This window comes from Hevea brasiliensis, chromosome 16, assembly GCF_030052815.1.
Source record: "Hevea brasiliensis isolate MT/VB/25A 57/8 chromosome 16, ASM3005281v1, whole genome shotgun sequence".
In the NCBI taxonomy this organism is placed as follows: Eukaryota; Viridiplantae; Streptophyta; class Magnoliopsida; order Malpighiales; family Euphorbiaceae; genus Hevea; species Hevea brasiliensis.
In genome coordinates, this window is record NC_079508.1 from 13,322,524 (window position 1) to 13,344,694 (window position 22,171).

General features: G+C 34.6%; 1 pseudogene; it reads right to left on the minus strand.

Annotated features, from left to right (window-relative positions):
* Window positions 1-1,155: 1,155 nt before the first annotated feature.
* On the minus strand, window positions 1,156-7,971 carry LOC131174587 (uncharacterized; annotated as a pseudogene).
* Window positions 7,972-22,171: the final 14,200 nt, after the last annotated feature.

Here is a 22,171-nt window from a genome sequence, read left to right on the forward strand (position 1 = left end):
TACAGTAGGCACTTTGCCGAAAATTTTTCCAAAATTTGCAGAAAAATCAAAATGGACAAAAATTTTATCAAATCTTTAAACTTCAAGTAAATCTTTTTAATACCTGCTAAACAAGCTCACCACTTTCAAAGAGTAAGAAAATTGTTTTAAAATCCCTTATAGTGTATTTAATGGGTTATTGGTAGATGGAGTCGATAATTCATTAGGTATACTATTAGATCATGTTATGCCTTACAGAGGGGTATGGTGTGACACATCATCACAGAATCCCCAAGAAATGGAGATTTTGGGTTATGGAGCAGCTCGTGGCTGAGGTTGCGGTGGGGCTTGTTGAGCGGGTTGTGGTTGAGGATGGGCTAGTTGAGGAGAGGCTGCCTTTATTCTTGGGTGTTGGGGTGTCGGTTGAGGGGGAGAAGGTGAGGATTCTCCTCCTTGCCTTGAAGAAGAGCCCATTTTTCATGCAGATTGCTTTGCAGGAGCCATGGGAGACTTTTGAAAAAGAGAAGACTAGGGTTTGGTGAAGGGAGAAGATATTTGAGGGATTTTTATAGACTATGAGTGGTGGAGATTAAGGGTTTTGTCTTTATGAATGGGTTTAAGGTGAGGGGTGCATTTAAAGAGCCGTTAAAACTCTTCGTTTTGCCCTCCAGGAGTCACATCTGCGACATGATACATGGGTCATGTATCACTATATGGGTCCCGACATGTGGGGCCGTGTAAATTTCTGCCCGAAAATTTCAAATTCTTTCATAGTAAACAGCTCGTGTAATTGAGCTCTAGGACTTGTGTAACTTTCTGTCTCTCGAGTTGCTTTGCTGGACATGTTACACGGTCCGTGTAAATTACAAAGGGGACCCGTGTAACCTTCTGTCGTTAGATTATTCTGCTAGCAACATTACATGGCCTATGTAAATTGGGCTATGGACCTGTGTAACTTTCTGTCTCCCTTAGAGTTAAAGATTATAAGAAATTTATGGACTTTCAAAAAGTTACACGGGGCATGTGAAACTAGTACATGACCCGTGTAATTTTTTGATTCTCCAAAATTTTCCCTTATGAAAGTTTTTATCACCACAATGTATGAAATGGATGTAGAGGTTAGCAACAGAGCTACTTCTCCAATTTTGTTCAATTTTCTCTTTTGTGGTTTTGACTTTATGATTCCTCTCCTCTCTTGTTTTCTATTCCCCCTTGCTTTTCCGAATTTGAGATCTTTTGGGATTCCTACAAAAGAAAATGTGAACAAAAATTAACAAAATTAAAATAAGAAAGAAAGAAAGAAAAATTAGAAATTTTTGGGTTGCCTCCCAAAAAGTACTTATTTATAGTATTTAGCTGGACTTTGCTTTCATCTTTTATGGTCTATCAGGAGGATGGTCGAGGGTGCAATTGACTCCGCTCTCTATTGGTTCTCCTTGAAAGTAAGGCTTCAGCCTCTGCCCATTGACTTTAAATGCTCCTGAGGTTTTGCTCCATACTTCTACTGCTCCATACGGGAAGACTTGAGTGACCTTAAAAGGTCCAGACCATCTCGATTTCAGCTTTCTTGGAAAGAGTTTTGTAACACTCCTCACCAGACTACAGTGTAGCCGAGTGAGGTGTGCTACATTCGGTGCCGGAGCACCTTATCTTATCTTACTTTATTCCTTTAATAATTTTCAAATTATTATCTTTTAATGTCAATTATTTTTCGACAGAGAAACTAACGGAGTTTTCTCTATTTTATTATCGATTAACGTGTTTCACTATTCACCTGTTTGAAAATTTCAATAATATTTTACATATAATAATTCATCCATACTCATATCATCATTTCAAAAATCATTATGTAATTCAAATCCATCCTCATTTGTACAAATTCATTCATGCTTATTACATATATCAAAATTCTAAATTTCATTAGTTTACATAATTTGCAAACTAATTGCATAAATTCATAATTTACATCAGGTGCATATTACATACAATGTTCTAATTTTCATTACAACATAATAAATAATTATAATTCACAAATTACATAATATGACTAATGTGAGCCCTATCTACATGCATTGCTGAGGAGGTGACAATCTTGACACTTCTGACACTTCTGCATATCATAACTCTAAAATCTGTGTTTAATATTCGTTGGGCTTTACTTTAAGTATCTGCACGAGGAAACAAATCCATCGCGCTAAGCATTTCTGCTTAGTGGTACAATAATATAATAAAGAAAATAATATACAAAATACAGATGAAAATAAAACATAGTTCAGATAATTTAGATCTAATTATGCTTCAATAAGGTTGCTAACATTTAATATCCCTTTTTTTTTTTCCTAATTTAATCCTCTTTGGAGGTGCTTAATTCATAAGGTTACAGTAAGAATATACAATATGCTAATATTCTAATAGCATTATTCTTAACTTAATATTATTATGAAAGGTACAGTTGTAACATTTATTTAAGTTATATTTCTATTATTAATCTTTTTGTATCCTTTAATTCAAAACCTTCTAGGTTATTATAAATTATTTCACAATAATTAAAGTTCCCAGTGCATTCAATAATAGATAACTTTTTTTTTATCATCAGTTCAATTCATTTTAATTCTTTCTAGCATTTTATTAATCGTTTTCTTGATGATTTTTAGCCTCTTTTTATTGTAATAATTCTTGTTCTTTATCTTAATATTTAATTTCCTTACTTCTTTTAATAATCAATTCAATTACATTTATACTTTTCCATGCCCAAGTAACCTATACAAATTGACCTGACTAGATAAATGGGTAAACTAGCACTGGGTACTAGGTACCTCGGGCTGTCACACCATCAATCACAATGTGTCTCCTAGTGTGCAGATAGAATGGCTAATAAGCCATAAAAGCAATAAGGCATAAAGCCAAGTATAACATCATAATCAATATGGCCATAGGCTATCATATCACAGAATGACATGGAGCCATACATCATACGCAGTACTACTATCAGAACCCTATTGGCATGCCAACCTATCCAAACCAATCACATTAGGCTTTCTAGGGCATATTACAAAGTTATTTCTTGAATATTTATACTTAACATGTAAGGTTACTAATTATTTGATCATTTAAGTCAAAATATTGACTTTCTCATATATAATAGTTACGTGAGTTTTAATCACATAGATTTACCACATTTTGGATCCCAAAGTGTTGGCATTAGTTGCCAATCCATACTTCTAACCAATGAAGAATAAATCAGAAATTTCAATTTTGGGTGTTAGAGTTCACTGTTCCATTAGGCCATTCTACAGTGAGAATTTGGACAAGTGTTCTTAATCAAAGTTGTTTTTTGTTGTGTCTAGTTACATTTCACTTTTTGAATCACTCCATTTGGAGTTTTTTAGCTCAAGTTATGGCTATTTCACCATAACTGGTCGGATTGCCTTTACACATAATTTCTGGGCAATTTTTGGTTCTGCCAGATTTAGTAGTTCAACTTTGGCTAGCAATTTCATTTAGTTAAGTCAAGAATTTGATTTTTTATTTTACATGAAAGTTGTTCTAAATTGCCTCAGCTTTCCATTGATATAAAATTTAGGTCAATTGGACCTTTCTACATTGAGTTATGACCAAATGAATGAACACTGTTCATTTGGTCATTTTGCCCAGGTAGAATGTGTGTTACTCGGATTTGGTCAATTTTTAGGGCATCCTAAGTTTGTTTTCTAGACAGGCTTCCTTCATCAAAGTTGTGCCTTTATGTGTTTAATTTCATGTCCAATTGGCCTTGCACCAATTGAACCTACACAACCCAAGTTATAGCTGTCCAAACATGCTGGACTCACATCTAGACCTACAGGGCACTCAAGGCAGCACCTCTAACCTCAATTTCCATGGCACAATTCACTTCAATTCTTACTCAAACACAACCAAATGGTCACTAATTGACCATTAGAATTTCCTTTCACTAATACATGAGCAAAATCATAAATTTGTTGCCTAAACCCTAACTCCAATAACTTTAATTCTCCATATACATGCAATCAATGAATCAAAGCATCAAATTTATGTTCAATGGCAACCATGTACAACTATAACTCAATCTAATCAATGAAACCCTACTGTATCCTAAGGCTGCCAAAATTGGTGGAATTTATTCATGCAAAACTTGTTTGAATTCTCTTAATTTCACCCTCATTTCATACTCCACATGATATATATACAAAGTTTTAAGGATGAATTAGCACTAACCTTTTTGAGATCAAACTTGAGCTTGTTATTCTTCAAGATTTCTCCTAGAACCATAATAATCATAATCAATTATAACTTCACTTTCCCAAATTAAATATCCAATAAAAATTTAATAGCATTTCCCCTTAAATTGGACTAAACTCCTTTCATAAATCTCAAATCCGCAAACCATTAATACCCAATCTGGCAGCTTGTGCATTCAAATTTATATATAATGATCTAACCGTCAAATAAATCTCAAATTTTAACCATATATTCAAGACATCCCTTTTAAGTGACTTGTCCATTTCCCTTTGGTTAGCAATTTTAATTACCTCATGCATGATGTCATTAATCTACTTATATTTCATTTTTCTTTTCTTTTCTTTTCTACTCATTTTCAATTAAATTTTTAGCAATATTTATTCACATTTTATGTCATAATAATTATTTACTTAACTGGACAAGTCAGTCAAAATTCATCTCTGAAGACGAAATGACCAAAATACTCTCCGTTTGGCTTATCGAGCCAAAATCGTCTATACCAATCTAAAAATTTTTCTAAGGATTTTATTGGCATTCTAATGCCATCAAAACCTCAATGACTCTTCTCTGGAGTCCCAAAAACTATTTCATAAATTTTCTCCTGGGTTTAGGGCTTCTAGCTAGGAAGACCGCAACTTCCCACTAGGTTACCCATCGCTAGGGCATCGGCTCATTTAACTTGGTTGTATTTTATTTCTAAAATTTTTCCTAAATTTTTCTTATTATTATTTGAGTTATTTATGACTCCATCACTGATTATTGCTCGTGGTGTGCTAAATCTTGTGAAGATATTCTTCTTAAGGAACCTTGTGACCACTCTAGCATCATGGGTTGGTGTGGCTATTGCTTCTACCCATTTTGACACATAATCAACACCAACGAGAATATACTTATTTCCATGGGAAGAGGGGAATGGGCCCATGAAGTCTATCCCCCATACATCAAATAATTTTACCTCAAGTATACCAGGCAGTGACATTTCATTCCTTCTTGAGGTATTACCTGTTCTTTGGCATTGGTCATAAGGTAACACAAAGGATCTCACGTCTTTAAACAAATGTGGCCAGTAGAATCCAGCTTGTAAAATTTTGGCTGCTATTTTTGTGATGCCAAAGTGTCCTCCATATAGTGATGAATGGCAGTCCTAGAGGATGCTCTCCATATCCTCCTTCGGTATGCATCTTCTTATTAGTCCATCATTGCATCTCTTATATAGTAGAGGTTCCTCCCATGTGTAGTATCTCACATAATGTAGGAATTTCTTCCTTTGCTGATAAGTCATGTTTGGAAGCAATGCCCTGCATACAAGAAAATTAACAAAGTCAGCATACCATAGAGCTTGGGAGAATGCTAATAATTGCTCAGCAGGAAATGAATCATCAATTGGCAAATCCTCGAGGTCTCCTGTGTACTCCAATTTCAGCCTGGAAAGATGGTCAGTCACTATATTTTCGGATCCCTTTTTGTCATTGATTTCAAGGTCAAATTCTTGCAAGAGTAAAATCCATCGAATCAGCCTTGGTTTCACTCCCTTCTTGTTCAAAAGGTACCAGATTACAACATGATCTATGAATATAATGACTTTTGACCCAACTAGGTAAGATCTGAATTTGTCCATTGCAAACACTACTGCTAGGAATTCCTTCTCTGTGGTAGCATAGTTTATTGGTGCGTCATCAAGTGTCTTACTGGCATAATAAATGGCATGAAACTTTTTATCTTTTCTTTGCCTGAGCATTGCTCCAACTGCAAAGTCACTCGCATCGCACATCACCTCGAATGGTAGCTCCCAATCTAGTGGCTGCATTATTGGTGCTGAGATCATGGCTTCTTTGATCTTGTTAAAAGAGACAAGGCAATTTTCATCAAAATCAAAGGGAACATCTTGATTTAACAGGTTGGTAAGTGACTTAGCTATTTTGAAAAAATCTTTAATGAATCTTCTATAGAACCCTGCATGTCCCAAAAAGTTTCACACTCCCCTGACTGATGTTAGTGGTGGCATGTTTTCAATGATCTCAATTTTTGCCTTATTAACCTCAATTCCTCTTTCTGATATTAAATGTCCTAGCACTATACCTTCCCTTACCATGAAGTGGCATTTTTCCCAGCTTAGAATAAGGTTTGATTCTTCACATCTTTGCAACACTTTAGATAAATTAGCTAGGCAATCATCAAAAGTAGTTCCATAGACAGAAAAATCATCCATAAATACTTCCATGATATTTTCAATATAATAAAAAAAAAATAGCCATCATGCATCTTTGAAAGGTAGTAGGGGCATTACAAAGACTAAAAGGCATTCTCCTATATGAAAATGTTCCATAAGGGCAAGTGAATGTGGCCTTTTCTTGGTCTTCTGGATGAATAGGAATTTGAAAGAATCCCGAATACCCATTTAGATAACAAAAATAAGAGTGTTTTGCTAACCTTTCTAACATTTGGTCAATGAAAGGGAGAGAAAAATGGTCTTTTCTAGTAGCACTGTTCAATTTCCTATAATATATGCATATTCGCCAACCAGTGACTACCTAGTAGGGATCAGTTCATTGTTTGCATTTGGATAACAGTTATCTCACCCTTCTTAGGAACTACATGTACTCGACTAACCCATTTACTATCAGAAATTGGGTATATGATACCTGCATCTAATAGTTTCAAAATTTCCTTATTGACTACTTCTTTCTTGTTTAGGTTAAGTCTTCTTTGGTGTTCTATAGTGGGTTTACTGTTTTCTTCCATAGGTATCCTATGCATGCAAATCGAGGGGTTAATCCCTTTCAGGTTTTCTATTGTATACCCTATGGCCTTGTTGTGGATCCTAAGTTCTCTTAACAATTTTTTCTTTTCTAACTTAGATAGGCTAGCATTGATTATAACAGGATATTTAGAGTTTGAGTCCAAAAATGCGTACCTTAGTGAGGATGGGAGAGGTTTAAGCTCTACCTATTTGGTGTTTTCCTGGAGCTTGTCCTTAGGCTATTCCTCCTTCAAATTCTCCATCTCAGAAGCTTGAGCTAGGGGTAGGGGTGGATGAGCTGCTAACTATTGTGCACAGGCTACTATTTCTGTGTTTTCATTATTTATCATGTGACTGTGCACAATGCATGCTTCAAGAGGATCTTTAGGATGTATCTTATGAAATTCCTCTTTAACTTGTTTATCAATTATGTCAACCTTAAAGCATTCATCAAGTTTAAATTTGTTTTTCGTTGTGTCGAACAAGTTGAATTCCACTTCTTCTTCTCCTACCTTGAGGGTCAGTCACCCATTTTTGACGTCTATGATTGCTCCGGGGATTGCCAAGAATGGTCTTCCCAAGATGATAGGGATCTGAACATCTTCTTCCATCTCAAAGACAACAAAGTCTACTGGAATGAAGAATTTTCCCACTTTGATGGGGATGTTCTCAAGTATGCCCACTGGATATTTAACTGATCGATTAGCCAATTGTAGTGAAATTGTGATGGGCTTCAGTTCTCCGATCTCTAGTTTTTTGCATATTGATAGAGGCATCAAACTCACACTTGCTCCAAGATCGCAGAGGGCCTTGTCTATTTTCTTATTACCAATAAAGCATGGTATGGAGAAGCTTCCTGGATCTTTCAACTTTGGAGGTAGTTTGTTTTGTTGTACATCACTGCATTCCTTTATCAGAGAAACTATCTCATAGTCTTCTAATTTTCTTTTCTTTGACAGAATTTCCTTAAGAAATTTGGCATAGGATGGCATCTGAAAGAGTGCTTCAGTGAAGGGAATGTTGATATAAAGTTTCTGTAAAACTTTTAAAAATTTCTCAAACTGCTTGTCCAATTTGGCTTTCTGAAATCTCTGAGGAAAAATTAGGGGAGGCTGGTATGGCTCTGGTAACTTCATTTTCTTCCCTACTTCCTCTTTCTGATCTTTCTTGGCTTCTTCTTCCTACTTTTCTGTTTGGCTTTTAGATTCTTCTAAGGTCTCCTCTGTTGGTTCTTCCTCTGGTGGTACTAGAGTTCTACAACTCCTCAATGTAACTGCCTTACAATGCTCCCTTGGATTCATCTTTGGTTGACTAGACAGTTTACCAGCAGCCTTACTTGAAGAACTTGCTTGTTGTGTAATTTGGTTTTCTAGCATCTTGTTATGGGTAGCAAGCTGGTCCATTCTGGAAGTCAGCTATTTAATCAATTCACTCTGTTGTTGTTGAGCTGCTAGGAAACCTTTCGTCATGGATTCCATGGTCATCTTTGGTTTAGGTTGCTGAGGTCGAGGAGGCGGTGGTGGCTGTGCAAAGTTTTGGCCTCTGTTCTGAAATTCAGGGGGTGCTGGTGGTTTGTACCCCTGTTGTTTGTTTATTGGCTGATTCTGTTGATTAGACCATGAGAAATTTGGGTGGTTCCTCCATCCAGGGTTGTAAGTATTCGAATATGGATTGTTGAGCTACCTCTGGTTGAAGTTTCCTCCATTATTCACATAGTTCATCTGTTTTGTGGAGGGTTCATTGAAGCTGTTATATTCTGAATTCATGTATCCTCCTCCATAGATGTCCTCATGTTGACTATTTATCTCTACTGCATTGGCTTGCATTTTATCAAGCCTCCTTATGAGCTAATCAAATTGGGCATTTATCAGGCTTAGGGCGTCCACTTCCAGGACCCTTCTATTCTCCTTGCATTTCCTCTTTCATTTAACCACTCATAATTATGGTATGCCACCCTCTCTAGAAGTTCAAGTGCTTGTGTCACTGTTTTCTCCATTAGGTCACCTTCTGCAGCCGAGTCTACTGTGCTCCTTGTAGAGGGTAGTAACCCATTATAGAAATTTTGCACTAGTAGCCAATCCTCTATGTCATGGTGTGAATATTCCCTCTGTAGTTCCTTATATCTTTCTCATGCATCATAGAGTGATTCACCTTCCTTTTGTCTGAAGGTGTTGAGCTCAAGCCTCAGTCTTGCAATCTTTACCGGTGGGAAGTACCGTGTTAGAAAAGCTTATGAGAGGTTTTCCCAAGTGGTGAATGTTCTAGCTGGTTGAGAAAGTAACCACTTCCTTGCTCTATCTCGAAGGGAGAATGGGAATGCTTTGAGCCTTATGGTTTGATCAGAAACTCCATTCATCTTGAATGTGTCACATAGGGCAAGAAAGCACTGGAGGTGATAGTATGGATCTTTTGTTGGTGAACCTCCGAACTGGGTTTGTTGAATCATTTTAAGCCATGCTGGTTTTAACTCAAAGTTGTTGGCTTCCACTGTGGGTCTTGTGACACTGGGCTGAAATTCTTAAACGAATGGAGCTTCGTAATCTCTTAAGAGTCTTGGCCTGTTATTATTATCTGCCATGGTTGGAATTTCAGGATCTTCTTAATCGTGCTCTTGGTGTTTTCTTTCCCTCTTGATGGCTATCAAAGTTCTGTCTATCTCAGGATCACAGTCTAAAATTTCTTCTTCTGGCCTTGTTCTGGTCATATACCAGGTCAAGCACCTAAGAGAAAAGAAAAGAAATAAAACAAATTAAATAAAATTAGATAATAATATTATTGCCTAAATCAGCTAAATTGTCTATCGCTCGATATTACTAAAGCTAAAAATTTCTCGGCAATGGCGCCAAAAACTTATTTTACTGATTTTATAACCCCGCAAGTGCACAGATTGCTAACAAGTAATAGAGTGATAAGTAAAGTATCGTTCCCACAAGGAATTTGATTAGTAAGTACCAATCTACACAGTAATTTTGACTGTTTAGGCTATCGAATACTGAGGGAATGAAGTTTGTTTATTAAACACTAGAATGGTAAACTTAAAACGAAACAATCTATTTTGAAACAATTCCGGAATTAAGATTTCACACTTGAACCTTACATTGGATGTTAATGTTAGTAGTATGCCCTAGAGCATATCATTTAGTATGCATCTTGTATATGTTTTATTAATAAAAAAGGCATTTTACTTTTCCATTTACATAATATATTTATGTGTAATAGAAAAGGACCATTGATATTTTTGTTAGAAATTCTATTCTTAAGTTGTTAAGAATATGAGTGACAGTATTTCTAGCAAAAAGTATCATAAATTGGTTCACAATCGAGGAAACTTCACAATAAGGACATGACTTATCCAGAAATATTGTAATCATGTTTGTTTCCAAGTTATTTATATGAGATATAAATAAGATGGAATGGTGAATTTCATACCATATAACAAACATGATAGGCACTTATACATGATAAGTAGGCCGAACCAGTGACATTTAAGACAAGCACATGGAGTTTACTCTTGTCAATGCATTGTCATAAATCATATCAGTGCATATAATCTTTAGACCTGAAATAGCACAGTTATCTTGTATATAGGTGGTTTGAGTTTGATACTGATACTGCTTTCATACTTGTACTGTGTATAGGTATATGGGTATGTGTTGGCTCCTACTAGTTATATATGGAGATAGGTGTTGATCAAGATGGAATCTGTTATCCTAAGTAAATAGGGATAAAATCCTATGTTCATTTAATTGTTCTTGATGTTTAAAGTTCCTGGCCAGGACAGATAGATTTAATCAGAAAAGAGTTTCTGATGAGAAAAATCTTTTTAATCAAGAATTGGAATTAAAAGAGAACATAATATTCATAGCAAATGGAGTTTGATATAAACCATGACTCCAGCTCGAATTGGGATTTTGTAACAAAGAGATTCTAGTGCATGGTAACATATGATAAAAGGTTCATTTAAGGTATTCCTTATTACTAATTGGGTGGCCATGGCATGCTATGCTAAGTATTAACCATGGTCTATGAGGTGCATAAAATGATTTAGAGAAATCATTTATGGTAAGAAAGAGTTTTGATGATATTAAGAGTTAATATCATATCTCATTGCCAATTAGTGATGAGCCTAGTGAGTCACACACATACACAAGTAATCACCAAGTTAAATGTGATTTAATTAATTAGTTAAAGAGTTTAATTGATTAATTAAATAGGTTTAGTTTGCAATTAAATTGCAAAATCCCTAGCATGGCTTAAAACCAAATCTAGGTTATTGAATGTATAGTATAAGTTAAATTTATATTTAAAGTGTTTAAATATGAATTTAATTATGAGAAATTAATTAATAGAGATTAATTAATTAATTTATATTTGATATAAATTGATTAGAAGAGGAGAAATAATTATCTTGGGTTGAGAACTCAAAATTGCAACACAAGGGTAATTTGGTCATTTCACAGGGTGACATGTGGCACCATGAGATGGTAATACATGGCACCATATAAGCTTGCGATTTGTCTTCCAATCATATAAGATGATCAAAGTCAAGATTAAATCTAGCTTTGACACTTGGCTTAATGTGATTAGGCCAATTAAAATTCTAAGCCAATAAGAAGATGACATGTGGCAAGAGTTTTAAGTGATGACCTAATTATATAATGTGATGTTATTAATGTAACACCCCTATGTTCGGTAATGCGTTCTATTATTCCAGTGACCAGTGTTGCCCGGACAGCTAGGATGCCTAGAACTATACTTCGATATGAGTGAGGAGGCATAAAATAATGAAATACAAGAAAAGAAAATACAAGAAAAACAAAGGAAAAATAATAGCAAAGAAATGTAACCAAGTTAAGCGAGCCGAAAACCCTAGCGATGGGTGACCGCATTGGGAAGTCACGGCGTGGACCGTTGACTAGCCCTGGACTACGAGGAACCCTGGAAAATATTTTTAGGAATTAAATAGACCCCTATTGAAGTATAAATATCATTAGAAATATTAAATAAAAATTAAATAATTAGTACAAAGAAAAGTGGGAAATCGAAAAACAGACAAAACCCGGTGTTACCGAAAAATCGGGAATGCAACCCGAATAGGGGCATTGTGGTTATTTGACATCTCGAGTTATCTTTTGACCTAAATGTCCTTTAAAAATAAATAATATTACACTTGGAAAATGTAATGAAAAATTAATTTAGGGGTACCTAATGTAAATAGCAAAAATGGGAAGCTTAATGTGGGAAAATGAAATTTTAGATTAAACTAATAATTTATTTTGACATAGTGCTCCACTAATTCATGAAAGTGGACCACTACCACTTCATTTGGACAGCAGATCATCTTCTTCCTCACTTCTCCAAGAACCAGCCAAATTTCTCCCAAGAAAATCCACCATTGACGTCCATTTGAAAGCTTCATGCAAGCTTGATTTAAGCTTCCTTCTTTGCACCTTCCTTCATTAAAGTTAATCCTCACACCATGGGCAGTAGATAGGCAGTAAGAAGACCAAGTTTTGGAGAGATTTTGAAGAATTTCCAAAGTGGTAAGTTTGTATTTTTGGGTTATTGCTTCATTAAAGTTAGTAGGAATGTTATGGGTGTTTGATTTATGAAGAAATTTTTGAGTTTTGATGTTGAATGGGAATGTGCACTTTTGGCAGCCATGGAAGCACCTTGAAGGCAGTTTATTTGTGCTTGTAAATAGTGAATTAAATGATTGATTAAATGTATATTGTGTAGGAAATTGTTTGGGTGATGTATACTTAGTATATGTAAATGTAAAATGAGATTTAAAGCTTGGAAAGTAATGGAATGTAAGTGTACCATTGTAGCAGTTTGTTAGCTCTTGAAGAATGCTGGAATTCATGCTTAGTTTATGGAATAATGATGTTAAAATGTGTTGGTTGTTATGGCAGTTTGAGTGTGTGTAAGGTGGTGTGAAGTGGGACATGTAAATGAGCATAAAAAGGTGATTGAATTGTTATAAATTGGATTGAAAAATTCTGTACTTGTTGGTGTATGTTGAATGTAATTGTAAGCTGCCAAAATGACCTATAATGTGTTGTGAATTATGTTTAGGTTGTGGTACAACCAGAATTGGTTTGAATGTTAAGTTTGGTGAGTGTTAAAAGTGATGCTTGATGTGTATGCAAGAATTTCAATAAGGCAGTTTGAGTTTTAGGCCTATAACTTTAAGTGTGTGGCTCCAATTGGTATGAGACCAATTGGAGGTGAAACTAGGCACAAAATGTACCAACTTTCATGAAGGAAGCTTGCCAAAATTCTGCTTGCAAGATAGCTTGAAAAATGACCAAATCCGGATTAAGTGCAAGTAAGGCCTGAAAATTGACCATTTGGGCAGTAGTTAGTTTTTAGGCCATAACTCACTCAAACAGGTCCAATTGACCTGAAATTTTGACCATGAATAGTTAAGATCCATATCTACAAGTCTTATGAAGACACCAAAGCCCAGAAATGACCATAAGCAAGTGAAACAGCTTGCACAATTTCGGGTCCAAAAACTGGCCGAACCAAAATTGACCTAAAATGACCTAAAGTAACCAATTTTGATGCATTTTGACCAGCAATAGTAAAATGACCATAACTTGGTCTACATAATTCAGAATGACTTGAAATTTTGCCCCGCGTTCCATAAGACATAGATCTAAAAGTTTGTAGTTTTGACCAAAACCCTAAAACCGAGGAAACTAGGTTGTCCGGCTAGGTCAAACTAGTATCCCGAAATCCAGTAAATTGCAAGAAAATGCAGTATACACAGAAATGAACTTGGTAACATGTACCAACCCTAAAAGACTATTGAATGTGACATGTTAGTAACATTAAAACCTAATTTACCTAGAACGCATCTAGGGTCAACATATTAGGTTGACTAAGGAAATAATAGAATTCGATAAATTAATTATTGAACCTTATTCTTAGAGACAGTTTAAATGAGTACTGAAATACTTCAAATTGTGTTTCTCAGTTAGCAAAGACTCAGGGAAGGGGAAGGAAACACTGAGTCAGAGCCAAGAGACAGTTATCAGAGGTTTGTGCACAACTAGTTTTTAACTGATTTTATTTTGAATATTTCATATGATTAAATGACATATTTTTCTTATGTATTATGTTTAACAAGCATTGGATTTAATTCAATGATCATTGAAATTGTTATAGTATGTATGAATTTAGCTTTGTGGAATGGTATTTCCACAAGTATTAAGCATTGTTATGGATTGAATAAATTATGTTTTGGAAAATTGTGATAGAATATGTTTTGAATTGTGATGGTAATTTTCATGGAAAAATGCAAATTTATGATTTGAATTATGATGAGCATAAAAATTATTGGATATTGGAATTGAATTTGAATCGAATTATATTGTGATTTATGCTCACTAAAGGGATTGTGATATTGTTTTATATCTCACTATAGATGCTTGACTAGGTTATTACCCGTCTCTCTCATTTGTTGAGAAGACAATGGAGTTAGTTGTGTTTTGATTACCATGGTACGTGCACAGGCTTAGATTTTCCTCTGATTTGAGGTTAGATCTAAGTTTTTTTTTCGTTATGGCCCTTGCGGAAGATTCATTATTGTGATGGTACTGTGCACGATGATTCGACCTCCCCGACCATAGGGAGTTAGAATCTGATTCGACCTCCCCGACCATAGGGAGTTAGAATCACATCGAATATGGCCCTTTCGGATTAGTCTTGCATAGTTAGTGAGATCAAGAATGATTTTTGAGATACAACATAGTTTTTGAGATACAACATGATTTTTGAGACAGAATGTTTTTGAACAGTAAAGAATTGTGATTTCAGTTATGATTTATGTATAATTGATTTTGTTGGAACTACCTTAAATGGTTAGTCATGATTTGATAAATTGAATTTCGTGATCAAAGTCATTTTATACAAATGATTTACATTAATGGCAATGAATATTTTGAGTTTTGAAATTTGATGAGTATTCAGATTTCCAAATTATTTACTGTAAATTTTGTCAATGTATATTGTACTATGTTTTAAATTATAGTTGTGCACCACTGAGTTCACCACTCAGCGATAGCTTTGTATGCTGTCGCAGGTAAGAAGAACATAGAGCAGTGAGTAAGTTTTTTGAAGACACTTTCAGATCAGCTCCAGGTATATCATAATTATACCCATGTACATAGGTTTTGATGTATGCATGTAATAATATGTATGTAAATTATTTGAGCAGTTGTATAAAAACTCTTGTAAAACATTTTGGTATGTAATTAAATGTAAATTATTGTAAATATAAATTTGAGATTTCATTTACTTGAATAGTTTTGTAATATAAATTTTGAGTCTTATAATCAATGAAATATTTCTTCATGATGAGATTGTTTTGAAAATGAATTGATTGTTTATTGAGAATTGAATTGTGAATTGAAATAAAGTTTATTGGAGTTGTATTTGAGAAAACATATTGGGAGCATTTTCTTTTGCAGGATTGAAGAACTGTTTTCTCAAAATACAGCCGGCACTTTGCCGAAATTTTAAAAAAAAAAAAATTTATAAGACCAGATTTTAATCGATGATTTAAATTTCACAAAAATTGTTTTAAAATCCCTTGTAGTATATTTAATGGATTATCGGTAGGAGAAGTACGGTAATTCATTAGGTATACTACGGGATCATGTTACATCTTATAGAGGAGTGGGGTGTGACAATGAAAGAATAACATAACAATCTGATTATTCTCTTAAGGTGCCGCCACCCAAAGAGGCTCTCCTCTCTTTTCTTCTTCTTCTTTCATCAATTCAAAGAGAATTGCCCATATTCTCTTAAATTAAAATTGCTAGAAATCATTTCTAGTGTCCTGTATACATCTACAATCTCTCCAAAGGCAAATCCCTATTTTCTAATTGGTTGACAAGGCTGTAGAAGCTATTCAAAGGGCTGCCATTGGTGATCTTGGTGTGGATAATCTAGAGGGACAACATTTGGGGTCCTAGGTGCTTCCCAAAGGTACCAAACACATCTACAGTACATCAAAAGATTAGTGCACATGTTCTTGAATTAATCTAGGGTTCTAATGAATTAATATGTTAATTCTAAAATCTTAAATAATAAATGTAGATCCACATACATATTAAAAGTGTTTTAATATGCTATTGAATATTGAAATCACTAGATAAATAATGAATCTTGCATGATGCATGAGACCCTAGAAGAAAATTTTGAATTCAATATTCTAATCTAATAATTTTCATACTTCCACTCCTTTAATTGGTATCAGAGCCACTATATTTGCCATTTAGATTGTTTAATATGAAATTTAATTGTGTGATTTGATCAAAAAATTGATTGATCATTGCTGTTTGGATGTTCATGTGTGGCGGCACACATGGTGGAGTCACCATAGGTGGCGGATTCAAAGCACCTCAATGGTGCGCATGGTATGGACTTCAATTGTGCAATTGTTGTATGTTTGATGCCCATAATTATGTCTATGTCTAATTAAATTGTTTAATTAGAATTATAATCACATAATTAAATTTGTTTGAATGTGATTCAAATCTGAATTTTTAATTTTGTTTGAATATGATTCAAATATGAATTTTTAAATTTATTTGAATGTGATTCAAATCTTAATTTTTAAATTTGTTTGAATATGATTCAAATATGAATTTTTAAATTTGTTTGGCTGATTCAAATCTGGATTTTTAAGTTGAATATGAGATATTCAATTTAATTTTAGTATATATGTTTTATTTAATTGTTAAATAGTGATATGCATGATGGATGATCATGAATAATAAAGGACCAATGTGATTGGATTTATTTCTTTTTTATTTCTTTGTGTGACACCCCTTACCCGTCTACAGTGTAGCCGAGCAAGTTATGCCACTCAGTGTGTCGGAACATCAATTCATGTTTTAATTTCAATTTATCCCCTTTTATTTATTTATTTACAATTTTTGAAAAAATCTATATTTACCGTAAATTTTATAGAAAATCCGACAGAGTGCTGGCTATATTTTGGAAAACAGTTCTTCTGCACCTGTTTAAAAACACTCCCAATATAATTACAATCTCAGTCTCAATCATTTCTCAAATCAATTCAGTATTCCAAAATTTACATTCAACTCATTCACCAAGTTCAATGAGAAATACTCATATTTAATTCTGAACACAGTTCATAGATAATTACAGCAAAAATATAAGTACATGAGTTTATAATGTACATAACAAAAGTTTACAAAATACAAAATAAAAAAATATCAAAATATCCCAGATGGCCTAATGTCCTACCAAATGCCTTTGCAATGTGAGGTGACTCAACTCGAGTGCGGATATGATGGCTCACCCAAGATGCGGTCTGCTGGACTCCCGGCTAAATCTCGATTACTGCGCGTGGCAAAAGCGACGCGCTAAGCAATTCTGCTTAGTAGTGACAATATAAAATAGAATAAAATAAAATATAATAAAATATGCAGAATGTAGGTTTACATTTTTGGGTGGACTAAATTTCAAATATTTATTGCAATATTATTCGATTAAAGTTGAGTAAGATTTATTAACACTGCTCGAGTAACCTATACTAGTTGACTGGACTGGATAAATGGGTAAACTGGCACAGGGTACTAAGTACCTCGGACCATCACACCATCGGTCACATTGTGTCTCCCGGTGTGCAACAGAACAGCTAATAAGCTGTAATAATTATCAGGGATTAAACCCAAGTATAACAACTCACTATCATAGCCAAAGGCTATTATGTTACAGAATGGCATGGGATGCCATGAAATACAGAACGGCATGAAGCCATATGCAGTACTGCTAACAGAACCCTATTGGCATGCCAACCTATCCAAACCAATCACATTAGGACTACTAGGGCATTTAACACTTTTAATTTGTGTAATTCTTTGAAATTGAAATTTTAATGATTACTATTCATTTCATTAGTCAACCAAAATGTTGACTTTTGCATTGACAATAGGTAAATTAGGTTAAATATCATCAACATACCACATTTTACATTTTAAACTTGCTGGTATTGGTTGCCAACACCATCTCTAAGCTTAATGATAATTAGACAAAATTTTTAGTTTTCATGCCTTAAATTTACTGTTCCATTAGTCACCTTTGCAGTGGTATTTTGGAAAAGTGATCAACATAAAAGTTGTTCCTTATTTTGTCTAGATGAATTTCTTTTTTTGAATCACTCCATTTGGAGTTTTGTAGCTCAAGTTATGGCCTAAATACCATAACTGGCCGGATTGGGCAGATTCCAAAATTCTGGGCAAAACTGATTCTGCCAAATTTGGTGTCTCAAGTTTGGTTGGCAATTTGACTAGGTTATGATCATAATTTGGGTCAGGTTTCTTCATGAAAGTTGTTGGCCTATATGTCACCTTGTTGCTGGTAAAATTTCAGGTCAATTGGACCTTTCTACATTGATTTATGGCCAAATGACCAAACACTATTCATTTGGTCATTTTGCCCAGGCAGAGTGCAGGTCACCCGAATTAGGGCAAGCTTTTGGTCAAGTTGGTTTGGTTTTCTGGGCATGGTTTCTTCATCAAAGTTGTGCCCTTATGTGTCTAGTTTTATGTCCAATTGGCCAAACACCAATTGATCCTCTACAATTCAAGTTATGGCTGTCCAAACAGGCTGGACTCACAGCCACACCTGCAGGTCACCCAAGGCAGCCACTCCAACCTCAAACCCCACAACCCAATTCACTTCATTTTTTATTCAAACCAAACCAAATGGTCACTAATTGACCATTAAAATCTACTTCCCTCATCACAAGATCAAGATCTCATTTCCCACTCCAAACCCTAGCTCAACATTATCAAACATGCACTTTTACTTTATTTCATCAATCTACTTAACAAATACATATTGTGGGCAGCCCTAATACCCTTTTAACTTCATTAAACTCAACACCATCAAACCCTAACCATGGCTGCCAAAAATAAGAGATGGCATACAAGTGGTATTTTAATCAATTTCCTTTGTCATTTGCACTAATTTAAAGCCTTTAAACATGAATTTAAAGTGAAATACACAAGGTTAGGTCACTAACCTCTAATGGAGTGATTTTCCTCCTTGCTCAAAGTCTTAGTTTCCTTTCCTTTTTGCTCCCACAATAATCACCAAGATGATAGAATGAATTTTTGTATTGGTAATTAGGGTTTTTAGTGGAAGAAAGCTAAGAAAAAATGAGAAATGGAAAGTTGTTAATGGTGGAATGGGTAAGGGTGAGTGGCGGCATGAAGAAGAAGATAGGGAGCTGATTTTTGGTTTCTAGAATTTTGCCTTCTTTACTCATTTTATTTTATTTTAATGGTCTTGCTTAAATTTGATTGGCCCATACACTTTTAATTACCTCATGCTTACATAAGCATGAGGTAATAAATCCCATTATCTTGTTTATTTTTCTTTCATTTCTTATTCATTTTTAAATCAATTTTGATTAATATTTGTTCACATTTTATGTCATATAATTCATTTACATAAATGGACAAGTTGGTCAAAAATCATCTCTGAAGACGAAATGACCAAAATGCCCTCCATTTGGCTTACTGAGCTAAAATTGTGTGTACCGATAGAAAAAATTTTCTAAGTATTTTCTTGGCATTCTAATGCCATAAGAACCTCAATAACCCTTCTCTGGAGTCTAAAAAATTATTTTATAATTTTTCCCCCTGGTCTAGGGCCGCTAACGGCCTTCACCGTCACTTCCCCTTCGGGTTACCCATCCCTGGTGTTTCGGCTCGTTTAACCTTAGTGTATTTGATTTCTAAAATTTTTCCTAAATTTTTCTTATTAATATTTGAGTTAATTATAGTCCCTCACTTTAGTTTAATTATTTTTTCATATATTCTAGCCGTCTGGACCGACACCGATCACCAGAACAGTAGACTGTACGGACTAGCTAAAGTGAGGATGTTACACTTTAGGTTGTAAATTAATTTATTTATTTTAGTGGCATGTATTATAAAGGTTGTAATATTTTTGGGTAGTAATTTCATTTATTTGGTTCTTGTAAATTCGCCTTGGTATGCTAAGGATTACAATGTAATGGATTGCAAGAAGATCAAGGAGGTCAAGAGCATTAGTGGGACCAGTGGGAGGAATTTAAGATCAAGTGTTGATTATGTACTCCTTCCGCAACTCTTGTAATATAAATGAATGAAATGCACCTAGGAATGCCCTGATTCAATTCTTGGTAGCTCAGAATTGAATCCCTTAGAAAGTCCATGATCATACCATATTTATTGTTTATCCATGTATGCATGAGATGTATGGGAATGTATGCAAGTATATGATATATGCATGCTAATTAGATAATGTGCAAAGTGAGACCATAATAGTAATTAAGCCGACCACAAAATCTTCCAAACAAATGATTAAGTTGGAAATTGTATAATTAAAATAATTATATCATGGGCCCTTCATTGAGGCAATTATTTTAAAAAATTTTAAATACTTGCATATGATGCAATTAATTTAAGGGATTTTCTTAAGAATAATTGTTAAGCATGAGATGGTGTAAATATGTAAATGGTTTGGTGGCCAATAATGGATGTGCCTGAGGACATTAAAATTATTTACATGTTTACTGGCTCAATGGGATCAACTTAACTAATGCAAGATAAGTCAATAATGGATGTGCCTGAGATTTTGAGCATTAGGGGCTAGGTAAATGATTGAACCTCACATGAGATGTGATGGGGAAGGAGTTGCTCACTTATAGTTTATTGTAATTCTAATAATGGATATGCCTGAGGATAATCAATAAGACTATAAGAATTCAATCACCCACTAGAAATCCATCCAACTAGGATTTTCGTTTCCTACTTTGGAAGTGTAGGATTCGCTAAGTTAGTGGGAGGACCAATTTGATTAAAAGACCATAATCATTTTGGTTAATTACATGATACATTTACTAATTAATCTGGTTATTTTTTGCAACTAATTTTCTAATAATAATGAGCACACCACAACCACCACCACCATCCAATATCCTTGCCAGCATACTTGATCACAATAGATTGATAGGACCTAATCTTTCTAATTAGCTAAGAAATTTGAAACTTGTCCTGAACCTTGAACATATAGGATATGTTCTAGACGCACAGGTTCCTGGTCCTTTACCTCTAGAGGCCACTCAAGAGGAACATGAATTTTTGGACAAGTGGAAGGAGCATGATATGAGAGCCAAGTGTTACATGATGCTTGCTTCTATGAGTAATGAGTTACGGAAGCAACATGAGAATATGCAATATGTAAGTGAGATCCTTCTTCACCTACAAGAGTTATATGGTGAACATAGCAGGAATGCTAGGTATGAGATATCTAGACAGCTATTTCGCATGAGGATGTCTGAGGGACAAAATGTTGGGGATCATGTCCACAAGATGATTCGACTTATTGAGCAGCTGGAATATCTTGACTTTAACATGGATTTCCAACTGCAAATGGATTTGATCCTTTAGTCCCTTCCTGAGTCATTTGGGAATTTTATGACAAATTTCCATATGACTAAGCAGGAATATACCTTGGCTGGTTTACTTAACATGTTGGTTATTGCTCAAAAGAATATGCTGGGCAATAAAGGGACAGAGGTAGCTTTGATTACATCTTCTTCTGCTGGAAAGTCCAACAAGAAGAAGGGCAATAAGGAAAAAAAACCTTAAGTTCTAGAATATTCCAAGAAGATAGCCAAATAGAAAAACAAAGATCAAAGCTAACAAAGGCAAGGGAAAGTGTTTCTACTGCCAGAAGGATGGGCACTGGAATAGGAACTGCCCAGAGTATAGCAAGTAGTAGCAACTTGCAGTAACGAGATATTAGACTCCGAGTTGGCAATGGCTCAACTATTGAAGCTTTAGCCATAGGATCTAAATCTTTATACATGCGTGGACATGTTTTGTATTTAAATAAGGTTTTGCATGTACCTGATGCTTTTAAGAACATCATTTCTATATCTAGTTTGACTAGAGATGGTTATGAATTTCAGTTCATATATGATGTTTGTAATATTTATTTAGGAAATAAATATGTTGGTTCAGGTTATATGCATGATGGACTTTATTATTTAGATAATAATGTTAAATACAAATCTAATGCAAGCAATCTAAAAGAATGCAATACCATGGTGAAAATCAACTTAAGTTCAAAATAAATTTGGCACTTAAGATT